This window comes from Penaeus vannamei, chromosome 1, assembly GCF_042767895.1.
Source record: "Penaeus vannamei isolate JL-2024 chromosome 1, ASM4276789v1, whole genome shotgun sequence".
NCBI lineage: Eukaryota > Metazoa > Arthropoda > Malacostraca > Decapoda > Penaeidae > Penaeus > Penaeus vannamei.
In genome coordinates this window covers 9,182,915-9,185,448 of record NC_091549.1, presented here as the reverse complement: position 1 = coordinate 9,185,448, position 2,534 = coordinate 9,182,915, and the positions used below count along the sequence as shown (strand labels likewise).

At 37.6% G+C, this 2,534-nt stretch overlaps 1 protein-coding gene across 4 annotated transcripts in view; it reads left to right on the top strand.

Moving 5' to 3' along the window:
• The window catches only part of LOC113813556 (uncharacterized), a 26,445-nt gene that overhangs the window by 3,969 nt on the left and 19,942 nt on the right, over positions 1–2,534 (top strand). The window contains exon 1 of one of the 4 annotated variants that reach the window (XM_070133415.1): positions 1,151–1,256. The exons of 1 other annotated variant lie outside the window; for it this stretch is intronic. The gene's annotated coding sequence lies outside the window, so the exon portion shown is untranslated. Of the gene's footprint in view, positions 1–1,150; positions 1,368–2,534 lie in introns of those variants that run through there. 2 more of the 4 variants (XM_070133363.1, XM_070133515.1) reach the window with 2 other exon arrangements.

Sequence of the window (2,534 nt, the reverse complement as noted above, 5' to 3'; positions counted from 1 at the left end):
TTCGGACACTAAAATTCCTGAGAGATCCACGAACGTGAGCGGGACTACCGTGTACTAAATATATATTGCCATCCCGGGAACGTGAGGTGTAGAAAATGGGATCTGAGGTGTTTCCGTCTCCGTTTTCTCTCTAGATCACATTTGAAGGGTAAACTGCGGAAAACGTTCATATCCCAATGCTCTCCAGTCCTCGTCACCTCGTTAATTTGATTTTCTTATAGCAGTCGAATTATATATCTTGGAGTTAATCACCTCGGCACCACAACGAACGATTTGGTCTTCTGAGAGACATTTAAGACTGGTAGAACTAGCATTTAACAGCCTCGTTCTTGATCACTAAAAGAGCCTCAGTGTGTAGTATCCATACACTCACAGAGTACATGGCCACGAAGGAAACGAGGCTAAAAACCCAGTAGATACTTAACACCACATAGCCCGGATACTAACTGGACTCGGTTTCTCAGCATTGGGAGATCTTGTTAACCCACACGGCCGATATAGCGGTTGAACTTAAGTGGTTTCTCATTGGTAATGATATTTGGGTGAGACAACAGAGCCTTGTAGGTAGATCGTGAGTAAAACGAAAAGTAAAAGTAAAAAAGAAACACGGTAGTGTAGAAATGAAACTTAACCTATGCAGGGATTAGAATAAAATTTCGTTAATTAAAGACAAGACACATCAAGGGGTTTGAATACGTATGGAGGATTAACCTTTGTTTTACTGTTTTGTTTTTATATTCCTGTTTGAGTTAAGCTTTGAAGCCATATAATGGAAGTCGTATGTAGACACGTTAAGGCATAGGCGTATTCTGTTACGTGAGAGAGAGAAAAATCTATCGACACAGAACTTTGAAATCATGAAGAGAAAATTCAAGCTCATTTTTCACAAGCAAACAAAGAAATGGAAATTATCATACACCAGTCTAGTAGGAGGAAGAGAATTCAAATTACTTCAGAGATATTAATATAACCAATGAATGACTAATCTCCATACACATGTACACACAATACATTGCATACGTACTCACCCAATGCTCAAAAAAGAATAAAAAATCTTCGTTTCACCCTTCAACCCCATGACCTTGAAAACTAATTAGAATGCATAATCCTTTAAAACAAATCTCCCACACTCCATAACCCCAAACCAAAGCAATAAAACAGATAAAAACACGCAAGGATAAATGGTGGCAGCGTCTCTCAGTGCTTTGACCCTTGACCTTGGACGCTAAACAAACGTCTCGCGTGGCGGCCGACAGGTACTCTTCTCTCTCTCTTGGCCATTTTTTCTATTGGGACTGAATTTAGCCACGCTTGGTGGATTAACTGGTGTCGGGTATTCAAGGGAGGACCTTTTCTATGTGTTCAAGGTGAGTGTTTCTGCGGCTTGTTTCCTTAGGGGCTAAAAAGGAGGGAAATATATAATGTATGTCTCGGGGTCCTGTATCGGACGTCGGGATTTTTGCTTTGTTGGAGGAAATTGTTTTGAGAAATTAGTGTTTCTTTGTGGGATAAAGGGTTAAGGAATGAGGAAATGGAATGAAAAGATTGGGAATTATAGATTAAAGGGTGTTGGGGGTGATTTTGGCAGGATTTTGGTTGTAATTTTTGTACAAGATGAAGTGTTTGATGTAGTTTGGAGTTTGAAAACAATGCAATGTTATGGATAAAAAGAGAAGTATTTTTTTTTTTCTCTCTCTCTCTCTCTCTTTCAAATATTAGATTTCATGTTGGGATATAAGTGTTTGTAAATGACAAAATGCCCTGTATAACATATAAATTTTTTTTACTTTTTGTTTTGTTATAGAAATAATATTTAAACCTCAGACCACATTATATCAGGCAAACTTAAGGAAAAAAGATACAGAGGGACGACGCAGAAGTGACATGAGATTATATACTTATCAAAATTTGTGCCATATTTATACTGTTAAGCTAGGGTAATCAAAACACTCAGTAAATTGTACATAGCTATCATAAACTCTTTGCACGATAAATGTTTAGGAAATACCTGTGAATCCACCATTGGAATCGCAAAAGTGTACCTAGCTTTTGCACCAGTCGGTGTTACGGCAAATGCCAATGAGCTTTCATATCATTAGTGATGTATCGTCAAATGCCGAACCAGTCTGAATTCTGTCGAGCCAGAGTGTATGAGGAGTGCATACCCCAGAGGCTATTTCATGTTTCAATTTAAAGTATTTCTTAAAAGTTTTTTTTTTACTAGATTCGTAACTTTTGTTCCGATTGTATTCAGTGAACTTTCGCTACTTCAAGCTTTTATTTTATTTTTGTTAGCATTTTCAATCATACAAAAATTATAAATACTTTTTCAATCATAAAAGAGGTACATTGCTTATATCCCAAAAGCTTTGAGAATTAATTGAGACTCAGACATACAAGTTGAACTCTGCACAGCATGTGTGAGGCAAGAGCTACAAATGCAGGCAAAAAGGAGGTGCAAATGCGTATAAGGAGAAAGGTCGTGGGAGGTAACTAAGACAGGTCTAGGCTGAGAGTTACATATCACTAAGTTT